Genomic DNA, 23,762 nt, shown 5'->3' with positions numbered 1-23,762 from the left:
AAAAATAACACGATGATACGACAGAGTTAAGTGTCGTATGATTGCGCCAATACTGTTGTGATGTTGTGTTGTCGTGTTATGAAAAGGGCGAGATTTAACATGGCCACTATCAGCCACCATAGTTATTTATGTATTTATACCCATTCATAATACTTGTATTGTGTCATTATCAGACCAGTTTGAGGTAAATGTGTATTCTGAGATGATTATCATACTCTTTGTCCTGTCAGTAAATGTTTAGCCTAGATTAAATTATTATTTGTCTTTTTTTAAAATATATATTTTATTTGTCATATTGTTATAAATTTATGTGCATGTTTATATTGTATGCTGTCCTCAATGGATGTATGGATACAATAAAAATCTTATCTTATCTAGGTCTGAAATGGGAGATATAATTAATTTAGAATTTGTTCCTAGTCCATCACTTAGCAAGGTTATCTAAGAGAGTATCTGGAATTGCCAGACAAGTATTAACGGATCAATTGTACGTATATCATCAAAATGAAGATAGTTTTTAATCTTACACTTCCTTGTAAGTTTCAGAACCAAAGATTTATGAAATGAAATGGGGTTTAACTCCTACTGTTCTGCTCCGACTGGGCTAATGAAGACGGGCATACACCATACAGTGTGCTATGAGGGTAATTTTGCCTGGACAGCGGCGCTACAGTCTACCCTTATATCGAATACCAACTGCCAAGGAATCTTCTACATGCATACGTATACATGGGCCCTCGTTTTTATTACAATCTGAACGACTAGACAGCTGTCCTTGTCCCAGCCTCCGTCCTGCACCACTGACAAGGGGAAACCATGCCGAAAATCGCCATGAACTTTCTCGGCCAACACAAGGATCGAACCCACTACCTCCATACTAGCGAGCCAGCGTCTTACTCACTTATCCACCGTGGCTCCCTAAGATTTTTATGTCTTTTCTGCAGGTTTTCATTCAAGGTAATCCCACAGAATCTTTATTAAGTACTATGGTATATCTTTACTTCAATAATTCGCCCAGGGGTTTTCAGTAGAGGCAGAAAACTGTAGAAAACCCACGATGATAGGATAGACGCCACTTATCCCCCAAAACCATTGAAGTATGCGTGTCAAAATGGTCTAGTTCAGTTGTCTGTTTGCAAACTTTGAGCTAATTAAAATCACAGTAATAGCAACACAATGAAAGTATAGCAGTTGCCAATGCGCACAAGTCGTGGTTACAGACAAGTTTGTTCAGGCACACAGTGATTGCTAGTCTAAACTCCTCTAGACAACTGGACATCAGTATCTCTTTTTGAAAATGTATCACAGAGCTTCAGACAGTTGCTGGTGGCCAGAATAAAGGTTTTTCACCACATTCCTCACAGAACTCATCAGTTTTGTTCACGAAACCATATCTGTGATTTCTACATTAAAATTAGCTTTTTGTTACCTTTATAAAATTATAATATGGAACCCTATATTTATTATCCCGCTGGTTTAATTAATAATAACAAAAGATATGATAATTTGTATTTTATAAATACTTTATATATATATATAATTAAGCCAGCAAAAGACATTAACAAAATATAAACTTGAATAACTACTGAGTTACATATATGTAATTACAACATTTACAAACATAAAGTAGTCTAGATGTTATACATGGACATACCTATCAGCTGTATGTTTTAACATAATTATTTTATATCATATATAAAATAACAGCAGATAGAAACAACTAGAAAATCTCAACTAACAAAGTACCCAAAAATAAAATCCTAATAATTATTATAATCACCTTGTTAAACAATTAATGTGGTAAAAAAAAACTATAGTTCATACAGAATACAAAGGGCCATCATGCAATCTGATTAAAATACAGATCTATATTTCGTTTCGGTTTTTTATACTTTCGGTGGCGTCAGATGTCATACAAGCGGCTTTTGACCTATGACATCACACATTTGATTAACCAATCAGCATTGATGATACTAGTGGATTACCCACAGTTCCATGCAAAACATGCCTAAAGCTCGCCGTAACAGACTGTTTCATTGGCTAATCCCTCACACCATTCAAAACACGTCAATGATAACAACTCTTCCAGATCCTATGGAGATAGAAGATTAATACAAAGATCTCTTTTACCATTCTAAGTAATGGGGACCCTTATCAGAATTCTCAGTGGTATTTTAAGGACCCCCAAGAAAATAGTCATCACAAAATCATTGTTCTGTCAGCCATGCCCTGTCAGCAGTAGGACATTATAGGACCTGGAATCGGCATTTAATCGGCTATGGGTTATTTGATGGTATCTGAAAACTAATAATATGAAACAATGGATTGTATGATTATATATTTTGTTATATTTGTAACCCGGAAGGAAAATTTCAAAACAGTGTATTTATATAGAAAATGCACAGGTCCAAGCTCAAAACAGGTCCAAACTTCAAGCCAAGAACTATTCAAAACTGACATAAGCACTGATTTATGACACATTACTGAAAATCAACTACAAGAAGCCACAACTATGTCACAGATATTTTTGAAAGTGAAAGGGATAATGTATAAAAGTCGAATGAAATATGATCATATATAAAAACAAGGTAATTCTGTCAATAGTTTAGAACATGTTATTGATCTGAAATCCAATATATGCTGGATAATTGTTTTTAACCAGAACAAACAAATATATATTTAAATAGAAAAAAAAGTTATAAGAATTTGTGTGTTTTTGGAGTCAGTCTGCAATTAACCTTGTAGCATATTCTATATAAACTCAAAATTATTTTCAAACATGCCAATGCATCATTATGCATAGTTAAAGTAGCTAAGTCTCTAACTCAATATCATCCAAAATCTTCAACATTGAAAACACTATTTATTTGTCAAATTAAATCAACTTTCATGTTGTAATCTTACCGGAAAAAGATGGGCTTTTGATATCCAATATTTAAGACAAAATAAACATTTTACCATTCGTACACGAATCGTGTACCATAATGCACTTCAGCCCCAATTGTATCAAGAGACTGCCTGGCTTATTTCGCCGAACATAACTGATTTGAAATTGGAGTAAAAACGGAAACCATTGAATGTAAATCAGTTTATATACATTCATATTACAATATTATATGCGTTGCGACCCACTTTTGTCAATTTCTAGGTCCCAAATGTTAGCGATTTAGCTCCTTTAAGTTAATGTTTTATAAATCACAATAATAAATCACAGCATCTGCATACAAAGCAGACCTTCGTTAATGATGTACAGAAAATCTAATAAAAAAAATCCAAAAATATGAGTAGTAATATAAAACTTTATATAAATTATTATAATTCTCCCATTTTTTTCATGTAAAGTTTCAGTAGCAAGTTCCACACTTGTATAGCTTGTGATCCAACAACACTCTCTGGCCAGTCAGTAAACATATCTATTCCCAACTGTTCGTGTTCTGTTGGAGGTTCTGTATAATAAGTTGGTATGTCCAATTCAGTCATCAATATATCTCTTAACCTAAAAACACAAAGAACAAGCCATCAGTGAGGCTGATGTCCCGCGCCGAAATCCCAAAATAAATAGATGACACATATTAATTAATCACACATTTAATTTTTTCAAAAGTATTGAGCAATCAAACTATACACTAAGTTTCATCACTATCAGATAGAATCAAGATTATCTTGTCCCAAAGCATCGACCAGTGAAATTGATTAGCTCTGCTTAGCTTCAGCTCGAAATGTTAATCATTGAACTTAGTCAAGTTTAAACATTCTACCTCAATTAAAAGCAGAGTTGTTATGTTCTAAAGTCTTGACCAATCAAGTTGCTTATCACTCCTTAGCCTAAGCAGAAAATTCTCACCATCGAACTAAGTCAAGGTAATGATATAATGAATCTATATTCAGAGTTTCATTATTCTCACTTCATTATAACCAAAGTTATCATGCCCAAAAGCATCAACCAATCAGAAATGAAATGAAATGGGGTTTAACGTCCTACTCCTAACCTGGGCTAATGAAGACGGGCATACACCATACAGTGTGCTACGAGGGGAATTTTGCCTTGGCAGCGGCGCTACGGCCTACTCTTATATCGAATTGCAACTGCTAAGGGATCTTTATATGCACGCCAATGTGTACACCATGTGTACAATGTGTTCACCATCAAACTCAATCAAGGCATTAACCTAATGAACACCTACACCAAGTTTGAACATTCTACCTCAATTAGAAGAAGAGTTATTGTGTTCCAAAGTCTCGACCAATCAGATTGCTTATCGCTCTGCTTACCCCCAGCAGAAAATATTCATTCTCAAACTAGTCAAGGTATTGATGTAATAAGGCTATACACCAAGTGTCCTCACTCTCACTTAATTGGAACTAAAGTTATCATGTCAAAAAGCATCAACCAATCAAATTGCTTATCTCTGCTTACCCTAAGCAGATAATTCTCATCTTTGAACTCCATCAAGGCATTGACCTAATAAACACCTACACCAAGTTTGAACATTCTACCTCAATTAGAAAGATAGTTATTGTGTTCCAAAGTCTCGACCAATCAAATTGCTTATCGATCTGCTTACCCTGAGAAGAAAATGCTCATTATCGAACTTAGTCAAGGTATTGATGTAATGAAACAATACACCAAGTTTCATCTCTCTCTCAATGAATTAGAACTAAAGTTATCGTGTCCCAAAGCATCAACCAATCAAATTGCTTATCTCTGCCTACCCTAAGCAGAAAATGCTAATATATGAACTCCTTCAAGGCATTGACCTAATAAACACCTACACCAAGTTTGAACATTCTAGCTCAATTAGAAGGAGAGTTATTGTGTCCCAAAAAGTGTGACGGACAGACAGACAGACGGACGGACAGACAGACAGACGGACTCATTTTAATAGTCCCTTGCTTTCTTTGAAAGGCGGGGAAGAAACAGACTATATGACCATCTCATTTAGGTACCGTTAAGAAATGGTATAATGTATAATTCTAAATTACCTCATTTCTCTAAAATCAACATCATCTTGTGGATCTTTAGTTTGTGCAATACGAAGTAGGATGGAGTCATATATAAGATGTAATAAAATATTTAATTTGTCTACACCAAATTTCTGGTATTCTTGAAGGAAATAGTCGGCATCATTGTCTTCCATCTCCCGCTTTACTTCATCATCTAAATCTACAAACGATTCCTAAAACAAATATAAATTAATATTAACTCTCATTAGTGGTGTTAACTTATGCAAAATTAATGAAGTAATATGAAAGACCAACATGTAATATATGTTATTCTACAAAAAATATGACAATATAAATTCCACATTAACATTACATGTATGAGGATATTTTATTGATAATTTACCTTCTTGCTTGCTGCCAGTATTCTGTCCTTTTCAAATGATAATGTTAACCACAAACATTGAAGATGTTTTAACTTGCATTCATTTCTAGCCTATAAAAAACATATTTAAATAATATCTATGATTAAATCAACTACATATAAAACAATATACTTTGGAAGTTTTCCATTCACTTGAAAATATAACAAACCAGGAAGTCCAGGGGTCAATGGTTCAATCCCAGTGTAGGCCCAGGGCCCGTCCCTAGAAAATTCATAAAGCAAGCAAAAAGTCATGCTTCACTTATTCTTACGTAAGAAACTTTATATACTATCTCTAGAAAATTCTCAAGACCATTCTTACGTAAGCACAAGTCAAGAATGAGTCAAAGCACATTGTGACTGGTAAATTGAGACTACAATGCTCTCTAATGTCATAAAAACAATTTTGGTATGCAAATTACGTCATAAATTAGTCAGCTGCACAGAGTTATAAATAGATCAATGACATAGAAAATGTGCCACAAGCTAAAAGATAGGTTGCCAGACAATGAAACATACGCCCACAGCAGCTAAATCTTCCGAGCAGTCAGCAAGAGTTATCGCATATTTTTACTTTTTCGGTAATGAAACATTTATAATACACTAAAATCAGATTAAGAGTAACAACTCATTAAGTAATTATCAGGAAATCATTAGAATTTGTTTGGTTTTTATAAAGTTCTGCCCCATGCTAACATTTAGTATACAAAACATTTAATATCATTGATTTAGCTGTTCAAGTTTTCAAAATTCATTGAAAATCAATATACTTGTTTGTCTCAAGACCTTAAACTCTGTGTATCAATCTGAAGTCAATCGGATGATAACTTTAGCCTCTAGACAGTCACAAGTTTTTTCAAAGTGATCAAGGGCCATAATTTTGGCAGTAATTATCAGAAATCGTTGAAAATCGATAGGATTCTTCGTCTCATGACCTCAAACACTGTGTATAAATTTGACGTCAATCGGGTCGACGACAATATACAACCACATTTCAATGTGGGTGTATAAAAACGCAAGCACATGCGAACCAACGGAATAATTGAGAGAGCGTATGATCTTAAAGTAGCCCATGTTTGTGTTGTTTACTAATTGGCAGAGTAGAAGCGAAATTTTCTACTATAGCATTCTTCTCAAGAATATGTTTCTAAAGGATTTTATCTGTCTTTTAATTGTCTCTTTGGTATCAAAAGATGTTGGAAATGCCGTCGAATATCTCAACGGTCAGCCATCTTGTTTGAAGAAGAAACAGACTTAGGGTTGGGGTAAGTAAGCTGTATACCTTGGTTGGGACTTGTGCTTAGATTGACAATGTTTAATTAAGAACAAAGTATTTTCTTGGAACACAATCTAAGCACAAGAATGTTCTTAAAGCTGAACTCCGGTTACAAAAATACCAAAATAATTATATAAAAAAAAGTTAACGCCCCAAGCCACCATACTTGTTTCCAATTTGTGAAATAAATATGGCGGACATGGAGGCTTATGACCTGGAAAGGTTAGCCGATCTCACTTCCAGTTTGTTTCTTGTCAGCCAGCTGTACACATCCGCAGTGGCGGCGCCAGGGGGGGCAATTGCTCCCCCATTAATCTGATCTACCCTCTGTTTGCCCCCCCAATAATTTTAGAAAATAAAAAAAAGTATTTGTGATACGTTTCGGTAATCAATACCTTCTACGGTGAATAAATCCCACATCCCCACTCAGTCATAAACTTGCATGTTGTAGAGCATTTCCGACACTCTATTTTTCAAAATTTTCTTGGCGAGGTCCCTTATGGACTCACTACTTTGGCGCTCACAAGGGGAATTGATTGAGGTTTGCAAGTCCGTTCGTTTGACATTTTGTTCTCTAGTCGGATAAACTAGTGATCAGGCGACGAACGGTATCTGGGCAGATCTATTTATCTCGACGATCGGTGCCTGACAGAATACTGTAAGACAGCATTTCCGGCAGTCTATTTTTCAAAATTTTCTGAGGGAGGACTCCCTACTTTGACGCTCGTCAGTGGGCTTCGTCGTGATTCGCAAGTCCGTTCGTTTGACACTTTACCTCATCGATCAGTGCCTAAAATACACCCAGGCTGCATTTCCGGCAACCTGTTTTTCAAAATTTTCTGGGGGAAGGCCCCCCTACCCCTAGTTGAAGCTCGTGCCTTTGCCCCCTTAACCTTGGACTTTGCCCCAGCTTTGCCCCACCAATCACTGACGGCTGGCGCCGCCACTGCACATCCCGCCTTATTCTCTACACACGCTTCAGTGATTGCTCTATTGTTTCCCAACAGTATACCAAATTATTGAAGATTGCAAAATGTCTGATCAGGTAAGCCTGTAAATAATTATATGATCTGCGTCTACTACTATATAGCCTAAGCACAAACTATTGTCTTCTTCATGGTTGAAAATTTCAGGTTGGGGTAAGCCATATTTTTGCATCTTTTGTTTTAGAGTAAAGACAATAGTTTGTGCAGGTGAGTAAATTATATGAACTGCGTCGACTACTATATAGCCTAAGCTTTACTCACCTGCACAAACTATTGTCTTCTTCATGGTTGAAAATTTCAGGTTGGGGTAAGCCATCTTTTTGCATCTTTTGTTTTAGAGTAAAGCTTTTAGGCTATATAGTAGTAGACACAGTTCATATAATTATTTACAGGCTTACCTGATCAGACATTTTGCAATCTTCAATAATTTGGTATACTGTTGGGAAACAATAGAGCAATCAGTGAAGCGTGTGTAGAGAATAAGGCCGGATGTTTTACAACTGGCTGACAAGAAACAAACTGGAAGTGAGATCGGCTAACCTTTCCAGGTCATAAGCCTCCATGTCCGCCATATTTATTTCACAAATTAGAAACAAGTATGGCGGCTTGGGGGCGTTAACTTTTTTTTATTCAATTATTTCGGTATTTTTGTAACCGGAGTTCAGCTTTAAGAATTATTTGGGACACAAAATAAGGTAAGTTTACTTAAATGCAAAGTCTACTTAAAATCTAAGCACAAGAACGTGTTTGAAAATTTTCTAGGAATCGGGGCCCAGAATCTTCCTCAGGATTCTTCAGTCGTGCAAAACAGAGGTCCTATGTACACATAAAATAACCCTGCAGTTGGAATTAAACAAAGAGCAGGTAAAAACACATGGTGCAGAAAAGTAGGATATTAAACCCACATTTCATTTCATTTATTTTTAAGAATGTGTTTGCGAGAGAACCATGCAGGGACCAGCATATGGTGGGTGACCGATTTTCACCATTTTTTTTATGTATGATGGGTAACCCCTCCAAACACCACTGCCACAATTTTAGATCAATCCAACCATTATTAGAGTGTAGAAAAAAAATCATCATTTTCAGGCCAGTTTTCAATTATGGGGTACAACTAAACTACGCAGAGTAGATTAATGAAACTTTACAGGGTATCAGATATGGTTAGTGAGTATACATTCTGAAAGTTTGATGGACTTTTATTGAGGGTTTTTTTGATATAGGGACTTCGTGCTGCAAGGTACCAAAATAGTTCAATTTAGGTATGTCATTTTATTCTACATGTATATCTCACCCACTGCGGGTTTAACAATTTTTTTGAAATGCTGACTGAAAAAGCAATGGTTTATAGTATTAAGATCAAGAAAAGAAATGGGTGGCACTCGACCTGTTAAATAGTAAATAATCTCTATTTTTGTCCAAAAATAACGATTTTCATCAAAAATGACGACAAAAAACCTGCTTTATTGACATATTGAAAAGTGTAACAGGGTACTGGGTACCAAATTAACGTGGGTTCCAGTTCCATTAAGAACAAGCCATAATAAAAATAGAAATAAATATAAATGCATTATATACTTTCATCAAATAATTCATGTTTAAAAATTGTTCCATTATCAAAACTACAAATACTTATTACCAATAAAGATTTCAAATTTAAAGAAATATCGCTATACTTTGCTATCTACTATCTATCTGCCTAATAAGTATCTATGACAACTGAGCTCACAATTACACTGTTAAAATTTTTAAACGATGAAGTTTGAAAAGCTTAATTTACTGTAAATGCCAAAAGAGCTGTTCCTGGTAAATATAATTAATCTATCTAGGTTAATTTTCAAAATTTTATTAATTCGCGATATAATCTCATGATCTAATAGAAGGATGATGAATTTTTGAACAGCATATCGTAAAAACTAAACAGTGTATTTTATACTAGCACAGTAGTCATATACATCTGTCTATAGTTGACAAACGAATCACGTGATATTTCAAAATGACAAAGATAGGTTGCCAGGCAACAAAACATACGGCCACAGCAGCTAAATCGTCCGAGTGGTCGTCAAGGGTTGTCGCATATTTATTCCTTTGTAGGTAATTGGGAGTTCCATACAGATCAGATTATAAATTTTGTCGTTTGAGGGTTTACAAGGTTCTACAAACTGAAACAAGGGTCTTAACTCTGGAAGTTATCTACAGAAATTATTGAAATTTGACAGGCTTTTTAGTTTTATTAATTTAAATAATGCATATAAATTTCATACAGATCACATTTGTCATTCAAACGTTCACAATTGCTCAAATTCAATAGACCTGTTTCACAAATTTAAATGATGCATATAAATTTCATACATATCGGATGATAACTATTATCAATAGAGCATAAACAAGGTTTAACAAAGTGAAACAAGAGCAATAATTCTAGAAGTAATTATTGTAAATTGCTGAAATTCAATAGGCTTTTTCGTTTCACTAATTTAAATCATGCATATAAATTTCACAAAGATCGGGTGATAACTTTTGGCGTTCACAAGGATCAATAAAGTGAAACAAGGGCCAAAACTCTAGACGTAATAAACGGAAACTGCTGAAATTCAATAGGCTTCTTCGTTTCAGTAACCTAAATAATGCATATAAATTTCAGAAAGATCGGATGATAACTTTTGACGTGAGAGCATTCACAAGGATCAATAAAGTGAAACAAGGGCCAAAACTCTAGACGTAATAAACGGAAACTGCTGAAATTCAATAGGCTTCTTCGTTTCAGTAACCTAAATAATGCATATAAATTTCAGAAAGATCGGATGATAACTTTTGACGTGAGAGCGTTCACAAGGATCAATAAAGTGAAACAAGGGCCATAACTCTAGTCGTAATAAACGGGAATTGCTGAAATTCAATAGACTTCTTCGTTTCAGCAATCTAAATAATGCATATAAATTTCAGAAAGATCGGATGATAACTTTTGACGTGAGAGCGTTCACAAGGATCAATAAAGTGAAACAAGGGCCATAACTCTAGACGTAATTAACAGGAATTGCTGAAATTCAATAGGCTTCTTCGTTTCAGCAATCTAAATAATGCATATAAATTTTAGAAAGATTGGATGATAACTTTTGACGTGAGAGCGTTCACAAGGATCAATAAAGTGAAACAAGGGCCATAACTCTAGACGTAATAAACGGGAATTGCTGAAATTCAATAGGCTTCTTCGTTTCAGCAATCTAAATAATGCATATAATTTTCAGAAAGATCGGATGATAACTTTTGACGTGAGAGCGTTCACAGGGATTAATAAAGTGAAACAAGGGCCAGAACTCTAGACGTAATAAACGGAAATTGCCGAAATTCAATAGGCTTCTTCGTTTCAGTTATCTTAATAATGCATACAAATTTCACAAAGATCGAATGATAACTTTTGGCGTTAGAGCGTTCACAAGGTTCAATAAAGTGAAACAAGGGCCATAACTCTAGACGTAATTAATGGAAATTGCTGAAATTCAATAGGCTTCTTCGTTTCACTAATTTAAATAATGCATGTAAATTTCAGAAAGATCGGATGATAACTTTTGGCGTTAGAGCGTGAACACCTCGCAGAATGACACCAGGAAACGTAAACTAGATTTAACTGAAGATAGTGATGGCGGCGTTGACCTTGAACTTCAAGCATGTACGTCGTCAATGGAAGTTCCAAAAGCCGGAGATCCTCCCACGTGCAATATAGGTCAACCAAATTATCGGCAATAAAAGACCGTATTAATCTGACGATCATACCTGCGCAGCAAAGAAAGACGATGACAGAACAAAGAGTTTAATTCCCAAATCTATAGAAATTGTTTCAAACCGGGCGTTAATCCGAAATGCGTATTCCATAGAAAAAAGAAACATTGCCATCGAAAATTATGAACAATAATTGAACGATTTGACAGAACAGCAGGATCATGAAATGACAAAAAAACTATATCGTGATTTTAATTGTTGTGGTTAATTTATTTCTTTAATATCCAGTGAAATTGAGGAAGAGATCCTCTCAGATATCCGAACTAGTCCTGCAGCATTAAATCCCGACAATTGTATACCGGTAATGCTAAAAATAAACTAATCGGAATCACGACAATTGGCCACGTGACCTTTCGCCCGTACAGCATATTTCCGAGTTCCGACTATACACGGAAACCGATTTGTGCTACTTTGTTATTTATATACTTTGTTATTTATTATTAACATGTGCTTACGAATAAAATAATTTAAAAAAAACCATTTGTATGTACTTGTAGTTTTTACTAATTTATAACTTCCGTTTAGTTGTATGAAACCAAAAGTAGGAATATGCAATGCAAGTTGCTGAAATAATATGATTATAAATGTTGATATTATAGCGATGTATGAATGCAAGTATGCAATTACTAAGGTCTTGTTTATACAGAGTTTCGGCTATTATTATCCCAAATACATTATGCAATTAGTGAATTATGCAATTACTGACGTGAATAGAATATGCATAAACTAACATGTTTGTTGTTGAAAAGACGACTATCCGTTAGGCCTAACCGTGGCCGGTTCATTTCAAAATGGATTAAGAACCCTGGTCCAAACCTATCTTCGGTCTGACGAATAATAATATGTACATTTATACAGCGCACGTACTCCATGCACAAAGATATGTTCGCTGGGCATACAATTAAATCAATTTAATTAATCTTGATAACAAGATGCGTTTTAAATCTTGATTTAACCCTTAACCGGTCGACGTCATTTTGACGTTATGACGTCAAATGGTCAGGCTAAATAAAGGCTGACGTGAAATATTTTGTATGCCTATTTCAATCGACTATACTATTGACACCAATAAAAAAGTTGCTGGGGATAAGTTGATCTATAATTTGCAAATCATTCTAAATCCTTTTCATCAGAAATATCGTCTTCAGAATCGGCGTCATCGATATAATCCGATTCGGAATAATTCATAAGTATTTCAACCACTTCGAGCGTCTTTAACGTTCCCGACACTGTTAAATTACGTTTTTCGTCAAAAAATGTTGAACAAAGACATGGTTGGTTATCTCAATGCCCTTGACAAGACAAGTTCCTGTCTGACACGCATGCGTGGCCATATCAATTAAATACGAAACTAAATACTCAAATGCGGCTTATAAAAAAGGTTCTTGCCGTGGTCGACCGTGACCACTTAGCTGTATAACGTTGTGGTGACTATAGTCGACAATGACCGGTTAAGGGTTAAACCAAGAAAGAGTTTGAGACGATTTAATGATCTCTAATCTTCCATGGAAGATTGTTCCACAGTTTAAGCGCATTCACTGAGAATGATCCATATCCAAATGATTCTAATTTCCACTTTGAGCAACACAACTGATGGAGGTATGTTCGACCGGAGGTTAGGGAACTTGTATTTGCATAAGAGTAGATACATATATTTGAGGTAAGCCATTCACACACTGATACGTCAAAGACAGACTTTTGAAGATGATTCTTTCATTTATTGGCAGCCAATGAAGTGATTTCAGAACAGGAGTAATATGGAAGTATTTTGATGATCTGGTAACAATTCGATGTGCAATATTTTGTACAAGTTTTTTTTAATATTGGCACTAGATGTTTCTACTAACAAGCTGTTATAGTAGTCAATCCCTGAGAATACTAGAGAACATACAAATGTAGCAGCTGCTTCCCGGCTAAGTAAGTGTCTTATATGGCCAATGTTCCTGGACTGAAGATTACAGTTTCGACAAATTTCACTAATGTGACTGGCCATGCTTAATTTAGACCCTAAGAGGACACCTAAGTTCTTCACAGTGTCGCATGGTACAAGTATTGCATGTCATACAACCACATCATTTGAACTTGTATTTTTCAGATGTGTATTTGGACCAAATAAAATACATTCAGATTTACTTAATTCAATTACATTTAATTTCAACATATTTTTAATGTCACGTGTACACAATTTGATGTCAGAATAATTAGAGGATGGAACAGTTTTTGAAACCATGATTTTCGATTAGTTGTCCTAAATTCTTAGTATACATTACAGAAAGGACAGGTCAAAGGACTGATCCTTGTGGAACTCCTGAATCATCTATCTGTAACAGCCCTACACAGGGTTACTGGAAGGGGGTTGCATGGAGCATTATTGGGCCTAATAATCCAGGCAATGAGTGATTTTATTGGAAAAATGATGTCAGAAATGAAGTCATTTTCTTCAAGTTCGACCATCAAATTTGATATGAAAGAAATCTGTGCCAGTCATTTTGTCAAAACCAAATATTAGTATTAGTAGTCCTCGACTTCCATTATTTATAGAATTGTCCTCAGCCCCGCAGTGGGTGAGATATAGCATCATGAAATTTATATGTTTTAGCATATAGAAAAGATAGGTTGCCAGGCAACAAAACATACGCCCACAGCAGCTAAATCGTCCGAGCAATCGACAAGGGTTGTCACATATTTATTCTTTTGTAGGTAATTAGGGGCCTTTACAAGACAAGTTCCATACAGATCAGATTATAATTTTTGCCGTTTGAGGGTTCACAAGGTTCTAAAAACTAAAACAAGGGCCGTAACTCTGGAAGCAATCTACAGAAATTGTTCAAATTCAACAGGCTTTTTTCGTTTTACTAATTCAAATAATGCATATAAATTTCATACAGATCGGATGATAACTTTTGTTGTTCGAAAGTTCACAAAGTTCAACAAAGTAAATCAAGGGCCATAACTCTAGACGTAATTGACGGAAATTGCTGCAATTCAATAGGCTTCTTTGTTTTACTAATTTAAATGATGCATACAGATCGGTTGAAAACTTTTGTCGTTAGAGCGTTCACAAGGTGCAAAAAAGTGGAACAAGGTCCATAACTCCAGAAGAAATTAACGGAAATTGCTGAAATTCAATAATTTAAATGATGCATATCAATTTCATACAGATCAGTTGATAACTTTTGTCATTAAAGCGTTCAAAAGATTCAACAAAGTGAAACAAGGGCCATAACTCTAGATGTAATATGCATACAGATCGGTTGATAACTTTTGTCGTTAGAGCGGTCACAAGGTGCAAAAAAGTGGAACACGGTCCATAACTCCAGAAGAAATTAACAGAAATTGCTGAAATTCAATAATTTAAATGATGCATATCAATTTCATACAGATCAGTTGATAACTTTTGTCATTAGAGCGTTCAAGAGATTCAACAAAGTGAAACAAGGGCCATAACTCTAGATGTAATATACGGAAATTGCTGAAATTCAAAAGGCTTCTTTGTTTTACTAATTTAAATAATGCATTTAAATTTCATACAGATCGGTTGATAACTTTTGTCATTAGAGCGTTCAAGAGATTCAACAAAGTGAAACAAGGGCCATAACTCTAGATGTAATATACGGAAATTGCTGAAATTCAAAAGGCTTCTTTGTTTTACTAATTTAAATAATGCATTTAAATTTCATACAGATCGGTTGATAACTTTTGTCATTAGAGCGTTCAAGAGATTCAACAAAGTGAAACAAGGGCCATAACTCTAGATGTAATATACGGAAATTGCTGAAATTCAAAAGGCTTCTTTGTTTTACTAATTTAAATAATGCATTTAAATTTCATACAGATTGGTTGATAACTTTAGTCATTAGAGCAACAAAGTGAAACAAGGGCCATAACTCCAGAAGAAATTAACGGAAGTTATTGAAATTAAATAGGATTCTTCATCTCACTAATGCAAACAACATCAATTTCAAAACAATCGGTTGATAAGTGTAGTCTGTAGAGTGTTCACAAGAAATTGTGGACGACGGACGGACGGACAGACGGGGGCGACGGCAATATACGACCACATTTCCATGTGGGCGTATAAAAATCAATAGGCAATTTATGGGAAATATTTGAATTTAAGGATTATTTTCTTGAAAATGACGTTTTTTTTTTTAAACTCTAAAATGGCCATAGCTGGTTCTCCTTAACTACAAGGTTTGTGACCCTCATATTTCATGTGGGATATACAGGGTACCCAATGACCAAATCTGCAAAGATTGGTCAAAATCAAACAACACAGCTTGTGCCGTTTTTTTAATTTTGCATGGTTCTCTTGCGAACTCATTCTTAATATATTTAATCAAGATTTTTTCTTAGTAACATAGTTTCTTTAATAAATAAAACCTACTGTTTGTGAAAGTACTGTTGTTTTCATCTTCAGAGTGTCTGCCATGAACTGATGTAAACTAGCTTCTGGATCACCTCCAAGAGATTTTAAGAAGGAATTTGCAATATCTAAATTGTTAAGGCAATCACATATATCGGGCAACTTCTGTATTTCTTCCGATAATTGATGTTTCAAAATTGGATTCATGGATACCTAAACAAATATGTATTTGAACACATGATTATGTCTTATTTAAAACAGCAACATGACAAATGGTCAATAAATTTTTTCATTTCTAAAATTAAACAGTAATATTCAGATAATTGAAATTATTAAAACCAAAACATCCAGGTTACAATAATCCTATCTACATGGCATAATTACTGGACCAAAATGATATTTGGAAAGAGTACTTTTGATTGTGTATGGTCCATTTTTCTGCTTTTTGGAGGCATTTTGTTGTACATTACCTTTTTCTACAATGTATATATTACCTGTGGAATATTACTTCTTAAAGCACTAAATACAACAGCATTACTTGAATCTGCTTTAAACAACATAGTATCAATCTGAAACATAAAATATTGACATAAATACAATATTCAAGTTCATGTAATCCTACAAAATTAGTAATGTTTTTTTGTTAAGAAAGAATATGTGTAATACTTTTAGTAGAATTTTTGCTCGAGAAATAACATATTCGCATAATATGTGATATGTACTTAAAATACTTAAATCAACTTAGTCTGTAATTGATAGTTGACACATAAAAAAGAGCGATTTATCAAAAACATATGTCACTCATTTACCACCAGAATTACACGTGAGTGGAATTATTCTAATTGCATCATTTGGTTTAAAGTAACCAATCATATCGTTAATTGCACAGGTTCAGGGCCATGAACAGGCTGTCTGTGCGTGATCTGCAGGAGTCTTATAAAATAAATCATACTAAAGTTTTAAGGCAGACTTGCATTAGAATCCAGAGATCGAGGGTACATCTGAGTTCCTAGACAGCCGAGAGGCTGGATAGGGTGGAAAAGTGGTTTTAGCTATATAGTATTGTAATTTGTGCTATGCTTGTATACCTGTATTCAGTTATATGCTATATAAAATGTAGAAGCGAACTATGCATTATTATTCCTGGTAAGACAAACGTCTTAAGAAACTAGAAGAAGTAAATACACAACGTGAAGCAGAAGTAAAGACAGCTAGAGACAAATCCTAGACGATCACAAGGCTACAGAAATATGTAGTAAGAAAAGATGCATGGGTCATACGTAGGATGTGGCGACCGGTTTCCCATAGACGCTCTCCACGTCAGACAGAAGACTCATGGTGCTACATATGGTACTTTTTAGAGGATATTAATTTCTTGGACATCATATTATTTTAACATACATTATGCAAGAGCTAAATCTGTCTATTGCAGTTCTTTCTTTAGCTCTGAAATGTTATCTAAATTATTAATTAGACATTAATTAACCTATCTAGACCATAATCAACTCTAGATGGCATCGCTAGCCAGCGATCTTTAGTGGATTATGAGCTGATTTACTGCATAACTTTCCATCACGATTTAGAGATTAAATGGATAAACAAGACTATGCTGATTATCGTACTGACTTTAGTAATGATGATCGAGACTAGGCGGAAATTTCAATCGCTTAGTTCTCGGTTCGTATTAGATCAATTTGAATGAAATTTTCAGCAATTTGCCTTTACATTATCTAGTTTTTAACTAGTATAGTGAGAACTGCAAACTCGTTATCGAATCTCCTATAATGTATCTTTAACCAGCGGCTGCCAGGCAGGATACACCCACATTTTGCAAGAGATGGATAGAGAAAAAGCTAAAAACAAACAGGATTTTTTGTACAATCAGGGGCAACAATCCAGAAAGTTATGGCCTGAAATGCGCAAATATCAAAAAGGACTGAGATCTTTGGGATATAAAGATACTTTTTAAGTTTCATCAAAATCGGATAAAAATTGTGACCTCTTAAGAGGTTCCACAACCTTCATATTGCATACTTTTACACAATATATTACGGTGTAACGGTGATATAGAATATTTGAACGTTTTTTTTTTAAATCGGATAATAATTGTGACCTCCCGAGGGACCTCAAGCTAAAAATGCGATTTTTCATACAATCAGGGGCCATAATTCAGGAAGTTACGATCCGATCTGAGAATATCGACAGGAACCAACATTTCAAGTTTCATAAAGATAGGTTGCCAGGCAACGAAACATACGCCCACAGCAGCTAAATCGTCCGGGGAGTCAACAAGAGTTGTCGCATATTTTTACTTTTTTCGGTAATTAAACATTTATAATACATTAAAATCTGATTAAGAGTAACAACTAATTAAGTAATTATCAGAAAACTATTAGAATTTGTTTGGTTTTTTTAAAGTTCTGCCCCATGCTAATGTTTAGTATACGAAACTTTTAACATCATGGATTTAGTTGTTCAAGTCATAAAAATTCATTGAAAATCAATATACTTGTTCATCTCAAAACCTTAACCTCTGTGTATCAATCTGAAGTCAATCGGATGATAACTTTACCCTCTAGAGCATCACAAGATTTTTCAAAGTGATCAAGGACCATAACTTGGGCAGTAATTATCGGAAATTGCTGAAAATCAATATGATTCTTCGTCTCATAACCTCAAACATTGTGTATAAATTTAAAATCAATCGGATATTAACTGTAGCCTCTAGAGCATTTACAAGATTTTTTGAAGTGATCAAGGGCCATAACTCTGGCAGTAATTATCGGAAATCGCTGAAAACCAATAGGCTTCTTCGTCTCATGACCTTAAACACTGTGTATAAATTTAAAGTCAATCGGATATTAACTTTAGCCTCTAGAGCGTCCACAAGATTTTTCATAGTGATCAAGGGCCATAACTCTGGCAGTACTTATCAGAAATCGCCGAAAATCAAAAGGATTCTTCATCTCATGACATTAAACACTGTGTATAAATTTAAAGCCAATCCGATATTAACTTTAGCCTCTAGAGCGTCCACAAGATTTTTCAAAGTGATCAAGGGCCATAACTCTGGCAGTGCTTATCAGAAATCGCCTAAAATCAATAGGCTTCTTCGTCTCATGACATTAAACACTGTGTATAAATTTAAAGTCAATCGGATATTAACTTTAGCCTCTAGAGCATCCACAAGATTTTTTCAAAGGGATCAAGGGCCAGAAGTCTGGCAGTAATTATCGGAAATCGCTGAAAATCTATAGGCTTCTTCGTCTCATGACATTAAACACTGTGTATAAATTTAAAGTCAATCGGATATTAACTTTGGCTTCTAGAGCGTCCACAATATTTTTTTAAGTGATCAAGGGCCATAACTCTGGCAGTAATTATCGGAAATCGCTGAAAATCAAAGGCTGCTTCGTCTCATGACCTTAAACACTGTGTATAATTTAAAGTCAATCGGATATTAACTTTAGCCTCTAGAGCGTCCACAAGATTTTTCAAAGTGATCAAGGGCCATAACTCTGGTAGTACTTATCAGAAATCGCCGAAAATCAATAGGCTTCTTCGTCTCATGACATTAAACACTGTGTATAAATTTAAGTCAATCGGATATTAACTTTAGCTTGTGGACGCCGGACAGCCGGACGGACGGGGTGAGACAATATACGACCACATTTCAATGTGGGCGTATAAAAATCAAAAGAAAATTGTGACCTCTAGAGGGTCCACAACCTTGATATACTATATTTTTACACTATTTGAGTACGAGGGGCGGCCATTTTGTCTGTCAGTTTTGGTCCTTTTTTGAACAAAATTTGAACTCAACCAGCCTTAGGGTGTAACGGTGATATATTCAAACGTTTTTTCAAATTGGATAAAAATTATGACCTCTATAGGGTCCACAAGCCAAAAACGTGATTTTGCTTACAATTAGGGGCCATAATTCATAAAGTTACGGTCTGATATACACGAATATCGAAAGGAACTGAGATCTTTGGGTTATAAACTTACATTTCAAGTTTCAACAAAATCGGATAAAAATTGTGCCCTCTTACGGGTCCACATGCTAAAAATGCGATTTTCGGTACAATCAGGGGTCATAATCCATGAAGCTACGGTCCGATACATGCCAATATCAAAAAGAACCGAGATTTTAGGGAGATAAACCTATATTTCAAGTTTAGATGAAATCAGATAAGAGTTTTGAGTGTCCACAAATATTGTGATTACTAAAATTATTATTATTATTTACCGCGGGAGCTTATTTCTCAGTGCCTGTAACTGATGCCGATCTGAAACCTTAATTTCGACCGGGAAACCATGAGGCGAGGCCGCTGTTAAGCGAGGCCGCATGTCAGTCAATTTGATTGAAAGTTCGATATATATGGCCTTGATATTATGTTTAGTTGTGGTTAAAATAAGAGTTTGGGTGTCGGTATTATACGCTCTTTTGTCACTTGCGTTTACAGAAAAATTATGGAAATTGATAAACATCGCAGCTAACATCACCCCAGTTGAATTGCAGCCCCATTGGATCACTGTTTCCTATTTGTCTGCTTTGGGAGTTACGTAGGCCTACCAGTTACAGTACAAGAGTACACACAGGCTAACAAGAAATCGGCTATAATTATACCTCATTGATTTGGTCCATTCCTTTCAAACTTTCGCTTCTTATCTATATATTAAAAGTCTTATTTTTAATTTGTAGTAAAAATAAATGTGATACGAATTGAATTGCAACCCCGTACCACAGCCATTGAAAACGTTACTTGATAATCGAGATTATGTAGATGGAGTTAATTTTCTAGTCAAAAATTACAATGGTGGGAACTTTGTTCAGAATAAAGTAATTTGACTGAAATTTTCAATATATTCTTCTTTCATCATCTATTTTTGAACTGTTATAGCAAGAATGGCCAACTCTCTATTAAAATCTTCCATAATGTATCTTTAAACTTTTTTTACTCAGAGTCCTATCGGTGGTCTATGGCGTGAATCCAAAAAGAAAAGCATTGAAATAATATAGGTGGTCCAAAAATGGCCTCAATCTTTGAAAAAAGTTGAAAAATCGTTAAATTATTAAAAATGCTCTTTTATTTATCTTTTTTTTTCTCGACTCAATGGATGTTTCTGACACTTCTGGGACAGTAAGTTATGTATCAAAACAACTTGTTAAAGCTATCCCGACAATGATCCAAAAACCGAAAGTAGTCGAAAAAATATCTGATATTTAAAAAAAAAATTGCAGATTTTTGCCAAAAACGTGATTTCTCTGTTGGATATTACCAGATCAAAAGTATTGTTTGATAGCACAGTAAATGGACTTTCGAATGCTTCCTTCGGGTCTGTTGCCTGAAAGCCGAATCAGCACTGCCATGCAGGTCTAGTTATTATTATTAAGCTTTCATATTTCATATGAAAGCTTATTGTTTCAATTCTAATAAATGTATACAGTGCACTCTGTCATATCCGACACCGTATGGGATCGTTACAATATGTCGGATTACGCAGAGTGTCAGAATACCCAGTTTTCTCAAAACCGGAAATATTGTAACTTCGAAAACCAGAAGTTTGACTATAATGTAGCTTCGAACATAGAACTTCGAATCACCAGAATGTTATTCATTTTAAAAATGATAAACCTTTCTGTACATTCAAAATTTTATTACATTAATTTTTATTTCATTGAACAAGCATAGGTATTTTGAATAGGTCAAGTCTGTCGTTAATTTATCTTCTTCGCCGTCTTCAGTTGATCGCACTCTTGCCTTTGCTATCACGTGTTCACTGATAATGGGCGTACTCGATTGAACGATCCGGAATTGAATTCTCTCAATCCCAAAAATACCGACAATCGAGTGAAAATGGGTACTTCGGGCTACAAGCATACGTCGACTGGATATATAAATATCTCCTCCAACCATGCAGCCGCAACCTGTTCGTCGTGTTTAATTACGTCACAATTCTACTCACACCACCTCCGTCGTTGGGACTGACGGAACTGTGACAAGACTGAATTCCGCGTCACTTGATTACAATTCTGTCAATTCGGAACGTTCCAGACTGTGATTGTGAATCGAGCATCCCCAGGTCGTCGTCAAACGGTTCAAAGAGATCCGTAGGGTGACCAAACTTATAGGTTATTCAGGTTCAATCGGCATGCGCAACGAATGTTTCCAACAGGTGCTAGGAATATTTTTACGACTGTGAATTCGGGGGAAAATTCATGGATATTCTTGAGTATTTGTCACAACTGTCGTGCAAGAGATTAAAATTATCAAAGTAATCAACAAAGACCCACGGTAGCGAGTTTTAATCTCACAGATAATTGATTGGTGATTGCTTGTTAATCTTTTGTGGCTTCACACCCATCCAGTTTTAATCTCACGGATAATTGATCGGCAAGTGTTTGCTTCACACTCACCGATTGAATGGAAATCGCATGACGGGATGGCTGATTGATCTCGTAATCCGGAACGTACAGAGGTCGAATTACCCAGAGATTTTTTGGCTGAAGTAATAAGGAAATCAATCAGGACATGAAAATGGCGTCGGATGTAACAGAGTGCCGGAGTGATCAGAGGTCGGATGTGACAGAGTGCACTGTAATATGTATTCAGTTATTGAAATTTAATTTTCGATATTTTGACATTTTTGCATTTATGGCACTTTTGAACATGGGATTTCACATGGTGATTTTCGTCTGATCAGATAATGTCATGTATCATTATAGAGCCCTGCGACCATTCAAGTTCCGAAACCAGCTATTAAAACTATTCCGATATTGATCTCCATACCGGAAGTATTCAAAAAATGAAACCAGCGGCTGCCAGGCAGGATACGCCCACATTTTCCAAGAGATGGATAGAGAACAAGCTAAAAACAAACGCGATTTTTTGTGCAATCAGGAACAATAATGCAGAAAGTTATGGCCTGAAATGTGCAAATATCAAAAGGGACTGAGATCTTTGGGATATAAAGATATGATATGTATTAAGTTTCATCAAATCAAATAAAAATTGTGACCTCTAGGGGCTCCACAACCTTCATATTACACATTTCTACACAATTTGCGTACAAAGAGCTGCCATTTTGTCGGGCAGTTTCATTTCGATTTTTCCCAAATTTGAATTCAACCTTCATTATGGTGGAATGGTGATGTATTTATACGGCTTTTAAAATCGGAAAAAAATTGTGAACTCTATAGAATCCGCAAGCTAAAAATGCGATTTTTCGAACAAGCTAAATGGATAGAGAACGCGCTAAACATAAAGCAATTTTTTGTACAATCAGGGGCCATAATTCAGGAAGTTACGAGATGTTTGGGTTATAAACTTACATTTCAAGTTTCATCAAAATCAGAAGAAAATTGTCACCTCTAGAGGGTCCACAACCTTGATATACCATGTTTTTACGCTATATGAGTAGGAGAGGCGGCCATTTTGTATATCAGTTTTGGTCCGATTTTAACGAAATTCGAACTCAGCCATCCTGTGAAAGGTGATATATTCAAACGTTTTTTTAAATCGGATAATAATTATTGTGACCTCTAGAGGGACCTTAAGCTAAAAACGGGATTTTTCTTACAATCAGGGGCCATAATTCAGGAAGTTACAATCCGATATGCGCGAATATCGAAAGGAACCAAGATCTATGGGTTATAAACTTATATTTCAAGTTTCTTCAAAATCAGAAGATAATTGTGACCTCTAGTGGGTCCACAACATTCACAGCGAATATGGAATTTTCCGATGACTATGCATAACAATATATCGCCCTCATTTCTCAGCCAATCAACACTGGGAATCTTATTACCATGTACGGTTAAACTTTGGCGCGAAAATTGCATGGGATTCATGGACATGAATATCAAATACACTAGATCACACGTGGAGTTCCTGATGCCGTTTGGTGAGTTATTAAACTGTCAATGCAATTGTAAAATACTTTTATTATAAAGAAGATAAACGATGTTAGACATTATAACCTAAT

General features: G+C 35.2%; 1 protein-coding gene across 1 annotated transcript in view; it reads right to left on the bottom strand.

Annotated features, from left to right (window-relative positions):
• Positions 1 to 1,505: 1,505 nt before the first annotated feature.
• The window catches only part of LOC130010729 (E3 ubiquitin-protein ligase rnf213-alpha-like), a 368,341-nt gene continuing 346,084 nt past the window's right edge, over positions 1,506 to 23,762 (bottom strand). The window contains exons 77-81 of the mRNA XM_056098708.1: positions 16,268 to 16,342; positions 15,795 to 15,986; positions 5,348 to 5,437; positions 4,984 to 5,177; positions 1,506 to 3,496 (exon numbers count right to left, since the gene is read on the bottom strand). The gene's annotated coding sequence lies outside the window, so the exon portion shown is untranslated. The remainder of the gene's footprint in view (positions 3,497 to 4,983; positions 5,178 to 5,347; positions 5,438 to 15,794; positions 15,987 to 16,267; positions 16,343 to 23,762) is intronic.

The sequence above is a fragment of the Patella vulgata genome, chromosome 2 (genome assembly GCF_932274485.2).
Source record: "Patella vulgata chromosome 2, xgPatVulg1.2, whole genome shotgun sequence".
Classification (NCBI taxonomy): Eukaryota; Metazoa; Mollusca; class Gastropoda; family Patellidae; genus Patella; species Patella vulgata.
Note: the sequence above shows the minus strand (reverse complement) of the source record. Positions and strands in the feature narration are given on the sequence as shown.